This window comes from Puccinia triticina, chromosome 17A (assembly GCF_026914185.1).
Source record: "Puccinia triticina chromosome 17A, complete sequence".
Taxonomy (NCBI): Eukaryota; Fungi; Basidiomycota; class Pucciniomycetes; order Pucciniales; family Pucciniaceae; genus Puccinia; species Puccinia triticina.
The window spans coordinates 2,875,415-2,888,504 of record NC_070574.1 but is presented as its reverse complement, the minus strand read 5'-3'; positions in this window follow the sequence as shown (position 1 = coordinate 2,888,504).

Genomic DNA, 13,090 nt, shown 5'->3' with positions numbered 1-13,090 from the left:
CAATGGTGGTAAGGGTAAGTGTGAGGGTGGTATGTAAATAACTGGTGGGTACTGAGCTGAGGAGCAGAGAACTGGGTGGAGGAGGAGCTCCTTTTATAGACAAATGTGAGATATTTTAGCCCCCCCTCTGAGGGGGGATCCTGGGTTAGGGTTTCAACTATTCTAGACAGGATGTATGAGGCATTTTAGCTGGTGGAAGTATGTAAGGGTTGGGAGACCCTTCACTGTTTGGAGGCTGGAGAGGTGCAGTGGGACGGGCTTGGAGGCCTAACGGTTCTAGAACCAACGGTTGGGGAGCTTGGATTGCGTGGCTAGCCCAAGCAGAGCGAATGTAGGGGTTGGAGTCTCTCCTTTAATCTATGTACAAGAGCAAGAGAGGAGAAGGAGAAAGAGAGGGAGAGAGAGAAAGGGAAAGGCTTACCTAGCCCAAGCAGAGAGAATGTAGGGGTCGGAGTCTCTGCCGGGCTAGATGGGGCAAGAAGTACAGGTTGAACTACAGTCTTCTTCAGGTGTCATGGCCCGTGTGGCCTTGTGAACCCCGCAAGGCGCACGGGGCTTCACAAAGTAGGTACAAATGATGTCATAATATGTACCAATGATGTCATAACATGTCAGGGGTACATAAATGATGTCATTAGGCTGCAGTGCTGCCACATGAAAGTGACAGTAATGACAGTAGGCTGCATGAAGTGCCATACAGATGCAATGAGCGCGTAAATGAAGTCTGAAGCTGCAGACGCAGTGTAAGATGATGTCATAGTATGGAAATAGAAGAGTAGTCTGACAGGGAGATGTATGTTTGTATCATGTGATATGTATAAGCATTATGCTGTGATTCTTGATTGGGGCTAGTGACAGGCTGGTGACTGGGTGTGTTGAACATTTGATGGGTGTTTGGTGGGGTCCAAAGAGGTGTAACTTCTAATCCAGCGGGGCTCCAGTGAAGCCTCAGGGTGACATTGGCCGTAGAATCCATTCCTGGGGTTAATTTGATGGGATCTTGAGGCCTATTATGGTTAATTATATGTATTAGCAAGAAATTTTGATTTTTCACATTTCCGTATGCCACACTGGGGCTCAAAAAATGAGCTGGGAATGGGTTACACAGCAGGGATACAAAAAATGCGGAGGGAAGCAGAGGAAGCAGGAACCATACTGACCCCTGCCAGATTATCCAGTGCCCTTGATAACAGCTGCCTAGTACAGTTACAACACCCATTATCGTGAATGGTCCTGCATTACCCCAATATTTAAATTGGGTAATGTACTTGCTCCCCCAGTTATCCGTAAAAAGGTGATAACATAAGATAATTAGTTACTTTACGGGCAGCGTTACCCAGATGGGTAACTTATCTGCCCACCGGTGCTCCTCTGCCATCCATCTTGATCATCATAAAACCCAAAGACAATCTTTGGTACACTTGCAACTCTTCATGAGTGGGGAAGGGGTCATTGTTGTGCTTTCCCTACTCATGAACACCTCAGACAATCTTTGGTACCCTGGAAAATCTTCATGAATAGGGAAAGGCTCATTGTGACACCCAAAGACAATCTTAGGTGTGCTTGCACATCTTCATGAACAGGGAAGGGTTCATTGTGTTGCCTTCCCTACTCATGAACACCTCAGACAATCTTTGCAACCTTGACAAATATTCAGACAGGTCCAAGAGGGAGGAGGCCTGAAATCAAGTCCTCTTAGACCCATTAGTCCAAGATGAACTCCCTCATCCTGTCAACAGTGGGCTGATACACTAACTGTATTGTTAGTGTAGTGTATTGTTAGTTTTTTCCACTGCACTACACAAATAATACTGTTATCCTTGATTTTATTGCAATAACAATACATCTTTTTGATGTTATTCTTTTTGGCTGTTATTGTATTGTTAGTGTAGCTGAAATATGCCAGGTTAACAATAACCAAATCCTAGTTTCATGATTGTTATCTGTTGTTATTCCTGATAACGAATACAATAACTGTTGGTTTATCTCTGCAATTAATGATAAAATTACTTTCAGTGTATTGATATTTCTGGTAGTAAAGTTGGTTTTGTGTTACAAAAAAAATAAATCTGGGACATGATGTTTTGAAAATCATTTTCTAGAGGCTAAAAACCATGAAATAACAGATACTGTAGTGCAGAAGATTTTTATCCTAACTCTAATACACTAACTTTCAGGGAAATGTTGGTTATCCAAAAGAAATACACTACCTGTTAGTGTATTTTGAGTGTATTCTGGATAACAATACCCAAGATCTTCAATGAGAAACTTTGGATACACTAACTGTTAGTGTATTGGGCTATAATTGGGGATAACAATACCCCAATTGTCTCGCCAAATAACCACGGATACACTAACAGATATTGGCCCGTAGCGTAGCGTAGCGTAGTGGCCCATTGTTGCTCCTGTGGTTGGAGGCAATGGGATGATCAACATATAATCTCCTCCTCTTTCCTGTAGGATTGATTTAACTGTATACATATTTCAAAGGGGAGGGAAGGAGGAGGAACCCAAGGGTTGGTCCCCCCTCCTTCCTATGGGAGGACTTGATTTCTTGTTCCTCTAGGAATGACGGAGTTCTTTTTTCTCTTGGAACAATCAAGTTCTTTTTTGAGAGAACAGTGAATTATTCTTGGATCAATACTACAGAGCTGTCCAAGTGAAGATGAGGAATGGTGTTGGGACTCGTGTGGGACACTAAATGTAATTTGGTGGAATATCCTCTGAGGGGGAAATAAATTGCTAATAGGTTGAAAAGCTATTACAACTTACAGGTGGTTTGAAAGACCTGCCCCTCTAATAATACTATGCAAATAACTAAGAGTCTTGTAATCAATATTTATAAAGATGTGGCTGATTCCAAGATAGATCTTACTTTCATATAGTAATCTCTGTCAGACCTAGATCACTCAATTCAATAAGCTAGTAAATCTGTTTCAAACTTCTGCACGCGTGGTCAATATAATTGAGTGGGTATAACTCTACTACAAGGCTGTTGTTGCACACAATTGTGAATTTAAATAATCTACTGTTACTAATTATAAGCTGTCAAAATCGAATTTTTTGTTGAGTTCTGGTTTGTTCTACTACTTCTGACGCACAAATTCACTACTCCGCTTCTATACTACTTAGACTAACCGCTACTACCATTAATGACCGCAATACTAACTAAACTACCATATGTGACCAAGCCTCCAAAGGCTGATTTTAACTAAACTAACTAACCACTTGTGACCAAACCTCTGTAGGCTGATGGGGAAAAAGATCTCAGGAAGGGGGGAAAAGGCCTCCTTATATATTGAAGAATGAGGGATCTTTGCTCCAGAGGAGCTCCTTGTGAGGGATTATTGCTGCAGAGAATCTCAATTGCACAGCACTATCATGCATGTACAAAAAATGAGGGATTTATGCTGCAGGAGACGCTCCCTGTACATCTTATCTACCTGCATATGCTGTACTAACTGTACAAACAACAAGGAATTTATGCTGCAGGAGACGCTCCTTGTACACCTTATCTACCTGCATATGCTGCACCAAACATACAAACAATAAGGGATTTACGCTACAGGCAGCACTCAGCTACACAGCATTTGCATGCATGATGGCATGTGTTGCTGTGCAACCAAGCCTCCTTACCCCTTCTTCCATGCACCCTGCACACAGCTGCCTGATCCATTGCTAACTCCTTCCATCACAGATGTTGGGGGTCAAAGCCTCTCCTGACACCTTCCTTCCTCCCTCCTACATAACTACTCTTTCGTCACCCCCCATGGAATACTACCCTTGCTACCTGAAATACCTTTCTGTACACTATACACATCCTCCTCTTGTAATGACTTTAGTTTGTATGTAACTGGACAATACCAAAACTGCTGCACTAACGCTTTTGGCATAGGAACAGGCCCCACACACTACACCGGTCCAAGGAAAAAGAAGAGAGATGAAGGAATCTTTTTTTCCTTGGTCCAATTCAATTGTAGTGAAATCTCTTTGTTTGACTTGCACCCATCCAGTTGTATGCTATAATAGAGCGTCCTGAGGGGAGGGATGACTCCTCCGAGACAACAAGAAAATTGATTTCTGGATTGCTCTGGTCTCAGAGTAATGAGATGATGGAGGGTGATAGGGGAGTAGAAACAGGGTCAGACCTGTTTTTGGGGAAAACTGTTTTCTGGATGTTCCAAAAAGCAGTTGCTGTGGTACACATTTTTTTGGCAAAACCTGTTTTTTGCACAAAAAAATGATTTTAGACGGAAAAACAGTTTTTTAACCCGCTATGGTACAGGCCCTCACCCCCCTTGCAAAACAGTAGGCATCAGAAGTGTTAGGAATGGAATCAGGTACCCGCTACCCGTTTGCGGGTACCTGCTTTCAGGAGCAGGTACCCAGAAACAGTTGCTGGTGTCCAATACCAGTAGGTACCCGCACCCGCCACGGGTACCCAGGTGCAAAGTGCCATCTTTAATAAGTGTGATTTTGACCTTTTGTCATGTTTTGTTTTGTAGCAGCTACACAAACATATTTGAGGCCAAGTGAGCTTCCCCAAAAGATGTGCAAGAAGCATGGCTTTCTGCCAACAGTGGGTCAGCTATGCTAATCATAGCTGTTAGTGTAGCGTAGCGCAGCACAAATGCACTATTTTTTAGCGTAGTGTTAGCGCAATTGCGCGCATCTGCGCTAACGCTACGCGCACAGGGTGCAAAGCTATTTTAGATTTTAGCGTATCATTAGCGCAGATTCGCGCAATGGCACTAACACTAAGCACGCAGGGCGCAAAAGAGAGTTCCGCTGCGCTACAGCGCTTTTTGAGGAAAAAAAAAGGCCTTTTTTCCCGCTAAAAGCACCTTAGCACAACATAGCGCAGCGTAGCAGCTGAAGTGTAGCGCTAACGCTAAACAAACAGCGCACTAAAGCTATTCAAAAAAGGCCAGCACTTTTTGCCGCTACACTAAATGTTAGGGCTAAAATATCAAAGTTTAGCGTAGCGGCCCACTGTTGTCTCTGCTCTCATTCTTTTTATATTTTTAACACCCACACCTGATTTTTAAATAATTATCCAAGACAAGATGTTTGACTGCCTTCTTGCAAGCGGTAGCAGATGTTTCAGCACATGTTTTTCTGAAACCCAACTGCTGCACTCCAACTTCTTGATAATCACACACATTGGGTGACTGTCTGACATCATTTAAAAAATCAATTGATTCACCTTATGAAATCTTGTATTTGTCTGTCAAAGCATGTGTCAGGTGGTTAGGAAAAAAAGACATTTTTTTGAAGTTAACAAAGTATGGATTTACCTGAGGACCTGTGTTAAGAGCACTCACAACTTCCTGATTTCCATTTTTTGATTCAAAGGCGGAACTAGAGAGCCACTGCCTCATGAAGGTGGCAGGTGGAAGGGAAGATATAGGCAGACAATTCTGTCTGCTCGGATTTTCAATAGCTTTTACCTGAGTTGAATTTTTTGAAAGTTTTCCCTAGCCAAATGGGATTTCTGCTGCTTTTTGCGAGATAGGGCGTAAGTCCCTCCTTTGGAGGGTCGCTTCGCAGCAGCGCTTGTGCGCCTCGGAGTCCAATCAACGGACCTCACTAAGTTTGTCAAAAACACACTTCTTCTGCCTACTGTTTTGCGAGGTTGGGCGCAAGTCCCCCCTTTGGAGATGCATGCAGTGCATGGGAAAAAAGTTATGGGTATGTTGTATAAAAAAAAAACAGTAGCGCTGACTCCCAAGAAAGCCCTGTTTTAGGAAAGGGTTGGGCTTTAGGCACACCACAAAAGGCATGAACCTGTGACCACTCCCATATTTTTGGATTGGGATGTGGTTCACTCCAAAACCAGGTCTTTTTTGGAGCGCACATCCCTGCACTCCATTCTGGTTTGGAGTGAACACCTGGAAACTCCTGTACCCTTTTCCAGGGCCGGCTTAGGCCAGCCATTGTAGCCATTGGGCTATCTTAGAAACCCAACCACTACTTTGTTAGAGATCGCCAAGTAGACCCAGGTACCCGCAGTGTTTTTCAAGACACCTGTACCCGTACATGGCACCCGCAGGCGGTTACATCACGTTTGATGTTTCAAAGTTTCCATCCAGTAAATTTATTGGATGGTAAAAAAAACCAAAAACCGATTGGAATCATTCTGGTATGGTCAAAGGACTAAAAACCAATTGGAATGCTTCTGGTATGTTCAAAGGACCAGAATCATTCCAATTAAATTTTGGGTTAAAGCCAAACCCCCAAAAAAAGGTTCACATTGGAGCAAAGTGAAAAAAGTTTTGACTTCATTCCAGGAAATACAGACTGAAATCTCTTTCTGGTATTTTTCCTGGATTTTTCCGGGAAAACATTTGTAGATGACCAATCAAGCCTTGCAGATGCAGGCTCATAGACACGAATCACACCATGCCCCACATGGCTTGTTTAGCATAGTGTTCCAGGAGCTCCAGTGGGTGAGATTTGGTCCCAGCAACGTAAATACAGAAATGGGAGCTATTTTTTCAAAGTTTGGGAGTTGTTTTTCCAAGACTCAATTTTTGGGAGTTGATTAATCAAGCCCCTTAAAATATGAAAGCATTTTAAAAAAGAAAACTTAATTTACACAGCTTGCCAAGTTCCACTGGAACCTGGTCCAACCTGCTACCAAGCTGTTCGAAATTTACACAGCTTGCCAAGTTGAACTGGAACCTGGTTCAAACTGCTGCCAAGCCGTTCAATTCTGCAGATTCAAATATCTAAGCAAAACAATTTGAGCTGCTAACACATCTTGTACGGACAGCTGACCGCTGTTTTTTGCGCAAATGTGTTGTTAGGTCAGCTGCTTCAATCCTTTTTATATTGAGGGCTAGTTGATTAAGCCCCTCTGGTGAAGCCTCCCCTCCTTCCAGTTGGCCCAACAGGTTGTGGCCGACCAATTATGCCCCCAAGTGAGCTTCTAGCACTTGTGAGGCTGCTGTGATGCTGCTGCTCAAAAATTGGCAAGTCCCTTGATTCAAAGACTAGCACATTGAATTGAATTGATTTGAGTATTCATATTTGTATTTGATTCGAGTCAAATAATTCCCAGGCAAATTTAAGCTCAAATATTTGAATAAATTTGAATAATGGCTCAATGCAAGCTTTTCTGCGGCCCAAAGGCCCCAGATGAGTTTGAAAAGGCCCAAAAGTGGGTCAGCTACGCTAACCATAGCTGTTAGTGTAGTGCAGCGCAGCGCAAATGCGCTCTTTTTTAGCGTAGCGTTATTGGAATCGCGCGCATCTGTGCTGATGCTACATGCACAGGGTGCAAAGCTATTTTCGCTTTTAGCGTAGCTTTAGCACAGATACATTTTAGATTTTAGTGTAGCGTTAACACAGATAGGCGCAATTGCGCTAACGCTAAGCACGCAGGGCGCAAAAGAGCACGCGCTGTGCTGCGTCTGCCACTATCAAAGGTGCGTCCGCCACCGTCAAAAGTGCTTCCGCCACTATCAAAAGTGTGTCCGGCACTCTGACAAAACTGCAAGAGCTACGCTTTGCTACGAAAAGCGGCGCTTTTGTGTAGCGAAGCGGAAACACGCTACTCTGGATCCAGAATAGCGGTAGCGCTAGCGGAAAATCGCTACTTTGAGCGGTAGCGAAGCGCCAGAACCGCTACTGCAGTTTTGGCCTGCGCGTAGCAAAGCGCTTTTTTTGCCGCTTTGCTACAGTATAAAGCAGCGGAAAAATTGACGCTTTTTGGCGCTAATAGCGCTTTTTAGCGCCAAAAGCGTAGCGAACCGGGTCGCTTTTGTGCCAAAAGCGTAGCGGGCATCTCTGCCTTTTGGTGGAAAATGCCAGAAATAGTACAAAAACATCAATCCTCCATCATTTTATGATGTGCAGTATTGATGTTTGAATGGTGCTATGGTAGCGCAGCAAAATTGCTACAGTAGCGTTTTTTCCGCTACTATAGCGAGAAGCATAGCGAATTGCCGCTACTCTGCGCTAAAAAAAGCGCGCTATTTTCTTTAATTTTTTCCCCTTAAAAAATGTAGTGAATAGCGAAGCGCCAAGTCCGCTACCAAAAGCTTAGCGAAGCAAGGCTAAAACCGCTACGCTTTTGCTACGCTGCCGCTTTGGTAGCGTAGCTCTTGCACTGTTGACTCTGAATATGTAGTGCGTCCGCCATTATGAGATATGCCTCCGGCAATATTGTAAGCATCTTTGGCACTGTCAGCTCCCGTCTCTTATGTGACAAGGGGCTGATGGGTTTTGGATTACGTGCTGTAGCGGCTTGGGCAGCGGCCAGCGAAAACAGGGCCACACTGTAGCTATTACAGCCAGTGGGAATAAACCACACCTCAACGCTGAATAGCGGAGGGGCTAGCTCCCTTACAAAAGTAAGGGGACGCGGCGATGACTCAAGCCAGGCGCCGTAGCTTAGAATAAATAAGGGTTATTTTCTAAGTTACAGGTGTGATAAAAATCACCTGTAACTAGAAAATTCACGAGTTGAAGTCAAAGAAGTCTGTAAGAGCATCCTTACCGGTCGAGCTATGTTGGCGCGAGTTTTGACTCGCAGCTGTTGCAAACTAACTTAGCGACAGCGATTCAGCCGTATCGGTTCGGCTTGCGCGGGGTGGAGCTGAGTGGTGGGCGCGGGAAATGGCAGTTAGCTTTGAGCTAACCGTCACTAAATGTAGTGACGGTTAGCTGAAATTCAAGCTTCTCACCAATTTAGCTTGGGCTTAGCTACACCCGGTGTGGTTGAGATTGGTGGCTAAACTAGCTAATTTCGAGCTAAACTAGTCACCGGTAAGGATGCTCTAAGAGAAAGATAAAGTTAGTTGATTATTGTAAACCCCACTCACTATTGATTGTAGTAAGGTTGGCGGGTTTGTATGGTAATCATCTTGGGGGGAAAGATCCCCCCTTTTATATTACAGGGACCTGATCCTCCTTCGAGTCAAGGCCCCAGAGGGATCCTTAAATCCAAGGAGGGAGAAGAGGTCCACGGAATTCAGAGGAGGAATTACAAGAATAATTATGTAATCTCTCTATGTATGGTAAATCCATAGAGAGATATACTCCATTAGTACATTATTATTCTCAATCAAGGTAAATACATAATAGGGGGGTTCACAATAGGATTTTAATAAAACTTTAGAGCCCATTTTAAGGACTTTGTGAACCAATTTTCAGAAAACGTAGAAGTTGCTCTGATTGCCAAGGAACACCCAAATGTGAACAGCTTAAAAAAATTCCAAAACATTGTTCATAAAGGCCTTAAAATGAGCTTTGAAATATTTTTATTAAAATCCTATTGTGAACCCCCCTAATAAGTGTGAAATCATACAGTTTAGTACATATAAAGTGATGATTGCAACAAAAGTAATATTATAAGACAACAGGAGGGGTTGAACACAGGATCCTACACAAGATCTAGATCAACCTTAAGGTAGTCTTTAGCCATTGGGTTACATGAGATGTAATTATCATTGTAGGCACATGGACAATTGTCTCAGTGGCTGACAGGCACCATGGTATTTTTGACAGATGACCTCCTCAAAAATTTATGGCCCAGAAATGGGCCAAAAGAAGTCAAAAACACAAAAAATGTAATTTTCTGGTGTTTTTAATGTATTTTGGAAGTTTTTCCGTCAAATATCTCCGAATATTCGAATATTCAACAAATCAGTATTCAAAGGTCCCAAAAAACACGTCGAATACCACTGTGCTAGTCTTTGCCTTGATTAGAGGCGCGCAAGCGCTGTCGCGAAGCAATATAATTTTGAGATCACAGAGAATTGTGCATAAACTGACCCTCCCAGAAGTTTTAGCAATAGTGTGCCATCAGAACAGGAGATATGAGGGGTGTGAAATTTATTTTCTGCCATATTCATCACTTTTTTCCCATGTACCACTTTCATACAACAGAATGGTCTGACCTTCTTAATTAGATGGAAGGACCAATCAATTTCTTTGAGAGTTGTTTGGCCAATAACCATTGTTGGCCGTCCATATTAATTCTTCAATCAAAAAGAGCTCAATACACTTTTCTTGACCTCTTGCTTGAACCTTCAATCACATCTAGTCATGTACCCCAATCTAAACTAGCGCAACTTTCAAATCATGACAACAAGCTCTTGCCCCAAATCTCTCAGTTTGAGTCTTCCACATCTTCCGGCGCAAGATCTCTGAGCAAATAACACTTCCTTTGCTCTTGGTTATCTAGCGGCTACATTACCATTCAAACACTCACAGGACTCAACAGGCACAGCTGTTTCTCTATTTAATTATACCCTCTCTACATCATTATATCCAATACTCACCTGTGTGAGCGTTTCCTATATGTACAGATACTCATTGTATGATTTCTTCCTCCCTCATCAAAATAAGATTTTGAGTTTTCAGCATCTTGGCTGCCTTCTTGTGTCTTTTGCCCTTCTGAGCCCCTTCTAGTGTTCTGACTTAAAAACTTGTCTAGCAAAAGCCCTCCAATCATTGAAGTGGAAGATACTTCAAAACCAGCCCTTTATTGCTGTTACTATCTCTTACCAATACTCCTTCATCTTCATCCAAGTTTCCACCTGCCTGCCTGTAGCAGGCCCCATGTGACAACCACATGCATCAAAATTTCAGATCACAGAGAAATATGCATGAAATGAAACCTCTGAAACTTTTAGCAATACCATCATAAAATGAGATACAAGAGGGGTGTGATTAGCTCAGTAGGAAGTTACCGCTAACTGTATAATGTTTTTGTTACATAACCAAAAATTCTACAAATTTCTGGAGACTGGAATATTCCTATGTTGCATATGCTCTGTGCCATGAAAATGTATGGTAATAGTATGTCATCAGAACATGACATGTGAGGGCTGCACATTAGTCATCAACTTCAAGCCTCAAAGCAACCCAGTTGCGCCAAACTTTATATCAATGTTAGTAGCTCAACAGAGCTACCTGAATCTCTCCTTCTGAATGAATTAACTTTTGACATGTTTCTGCTGACTTTTGCACTTTCTACAGTGCTTTCTGTCCAGAATTCTGGTCTAACGGCGGCGCACACGCCCATGGTTGAACCTAACCCTAACAAATTAGTACATGGGGTGACATGTTACATGAAATTTAAATTTTACATGCTGTGTACCTGTTACAAGTTGTTTTACAGGTTGAAAAGTGCATGTTTATATGTGTTATGTGGTGTGTGCCCATGCTGCTTACAGGTTGCATGGTGTTTTTGCATGTCACAGGTGGTGCGCAAATGTTACATGTGATACATGGGTTGTACTGTTTGTAAACTGCTTGCATGGGGTTTAAATGGTGCAGGACATTCATGCAGGGTACTTGGGGGTTGCATGTTACAGGAACATTTTACATGGGGGTTGCGTGTTGCAGAAACATGTTACATGGGAATTGTGTGCTGCAGGAAAATTTTACATGTTGAACAAGCTTGATACATGGGTTACTTGTTGCAAATTTTACATGGGATCACTTGTGGCTGAAATATTTACAAGGCATTTATCTGCAGAAATATGTTGTAAGGGGGTCACATGTTGCATAATAATTTTACGGATGTACTTTGCACACTGCAAAAACCTTGCCGCGCACTGCAGGGGTTGTCCACTCAAAGTCCCGGCCACAGTGCCCGGTAGCAACGTTGAAACTGATACAATACATATATTGTATCTGGATTGGTGATACATAGTTTTCCAAAACTGTTTATTGTATTGGAAGCTAAATATGTCAAAATACCATACAATACAGACATGATACACATGCATTTTTGCCAATACACAGTGAGATACACTGTATTGGGCAGCCCAATACGCTTTTCAACAACAATGTGTATTGTATTGGAAAACAGATACACAATAAATATGTGCATTTTGATACAATACCACATGATACACAATACATGTAAAGTATCAGTTTTACCGTTGGGGGTAGCTCAAAATGCTTTGCGCACTACAAATTAAAAACCTTGAATTTCCCAGTTTTTTTTTTCTGCCAGCTGGCAGAGGGGGATTTTCTTGCCCCTCCTCCAATTTCTTGGAGGATTTGGATCCCTCAGCTTGACAGAAAAAAAGAATGAAAAAGAAATACAAAAAATAAGCCGAGTGCAAGCTCCTGCTCTGGGGATTTTTAACCTGCAAAAAACTTGTTGATTCCTCAAAAACAGAGTTCAAGGGGCATAAGTATGCGCTGTGCCAATAGCCAGCACAGGCTTGAAAAAAATATGGCCAAAGGCCTAGGACAGAAGAGAGATGAGCTGGATAGATCAAGAGCACAAGATGCTCAGGGACTCAGAACAGCAGGACAGAAGTCTCCCGTGGAGCAGGTCTGGCTACTATGGGCTTGGAACTAGGTGAAGTCTGTATTTCATATGGGGACAGATGAAATACATACAGGAAAAAGGGGCCCAGCTGACTGTAAGAAACTGATGGAAAGAAAAAGAACAAAAAGAGAAATAGGCCCTCTTCTGGGCATGAGGTAGAATTCTAACAAGGCTGGCCCTGGAGCAGAGTATACACACTCCCCCAAAGAACGGCCAGCATGCATCTGGAGTGCAAATCACTGGTTCTAAAAGGGATTAAGCATTCCTCTTGATGACCAGAATGGTCCCGGTCATTGAGAGGAGGAAACACACCTCTTGATGACCAGAACGTCCCACCAATCAAGAGGAGTAAACACAACTCTTGAAGACCAGAACAGTCCCCTTCTGCGAGAGCAGTAAACAACTCTCAATGAACAGAACGGTCTGGGTAATTGAGAGGAGGAAACACACCTCTTGATGACCAGCTTGCACAGTCTGAGGGGAAAATAATTGTTGGTCCCCTTTTTGCATAATGCCTTCAATGCGGCGTGCTGGGGGCCATCCTCTCACTGTTTTTTGACCCTGCTAGACAGGGATGGACAGTGGGCCACGGTGCATCAGCTTGCTGATTTTTAGTGGCTGGGTGCTAGTTCATTTTCTGTTTTCCATTTGTTTTTCACCTGTAGAGGGGAAACTGTTGCATTTTTTTCTTTTGGCATTTGTAGAGGGGTAACTATTGATTTTTTTTGCAATTTTTGTAGATTTGTAGGGGAAACCCTTGAATTTTTGTTCCATGCTTCACAGGCTTTAATA